This window comes from Xylocopa sonorina, unplaced genomic scaffold, assembly GCF_050948175.1.
Source record: "Xylocopa sonorina isolate GNS202 unplaced genomic scaffold, iyXylSono1_principal scaffold0128, whole genome shotgun sequence".
Taxonomy (NCBI): domain Eukaryota; kingdom Metazoa; phylum Arthropoda; class Insecta; order Hymenoptera; family Apidae; genus Xylocopa; species Xylocopa sonorina.
The window spans coordinates 392486-393723 of record NW_027490199.1 but is presented as its reverse complement, the minus strand read 5'-3'; positions in this window follow the sequence as shown (position 1 = coordinate 393723).

Sequence of the window (1238 nt, the reverse complement as noted above, 5' to 3'; positions counted from 1 at the left end):
TGATAAGGTATAATATTCACTGTGGAGTGTTATGTATACCACGTATTCACTTCAAAAGAATGTAAATGCGACACTTCCTTGCTATAAAATAGCGTTTCCAGATATCTACGTATCGTAGCAATAGAGTTCTAATGTTCCTTAAAATGCGAAATCGCTCCACATTTATATGCTTCATGATAAGATATAATATTCATTGTGGAGTGTTATGTATACCCCGTATTCACATCAAAAGTATGAAAATACGACACTTCCTTGCTAGGAAATAGGGTTTGCAGATGTCTACGTATCGTAGCAATAGAGTTCTAATGCTTCTTAAAACGCGAAAACGCTCCTCATTTCTATGCTTCATGATAAGATATAGTATTCATTGTGGAGTGTTATGTATACCTCGTCTACACTTCCTAAGAATGTAAATGCGACACTTCCTTGCTTGGAAATAGCGTTTGCAGATATCTACGTATCGTAGCAATAGAGTTCTAATGCTTCTTAAAACGAGATATCGCATCTCATTTCTATGTTTCATGATAAGATATAATATTCATTGCGAAGTTTCTTGTATACGTCTCATACACTTCAAATGATTGTAAATACGGCACTTTCTTGCTAGGAAATAGCGTTTGCAGATGTCTACGTATCGAAGCAACAGATTTCTAAATCTTCCTAAATTGCCATATCGCGTCTCATTTCTATGTTTCATGATAAGATATAATACACATTGCGAAGTGTCATGTATACATCGTATTCACTTCAAAAGTATGTAAATGGGACACTTCGATGCTAGGAAATAGCGTTTACATTTGTCTACGTATCGCAGCAATAGTGTTCTAAAGCTTTTTAAAACAAGATATCGCTTCTCATTTCTATGTTTCATGATAAGATTTAATATTCATTGCGAAGTGCCACTTATAGCTCGCTTACACTTCAAATGAATGTAAATGTAGCTATAGAGATCGTATCGTAGCTATAGAGATCAAGTGCTTCTTAAAACGCGATATCGCATCTCACTTCTATGTTTCATGATGTGATATAATATTCATTGCGAAGTGTCACTTATACATCGTGTTCACTTCAAAAGAATGTAAATGCGACCCTTCCTGGCTAGGAAATAGCGTTTGCAGATGTGTTCGTATCGTAGCAATAGAGCTGTAATGCTTCCTAAAACGCGATATCGCATCTCATTTGTATGTTTCATGATAAGATATAATATTCATTGCGAAGTGTCATGTATACCTCGTATT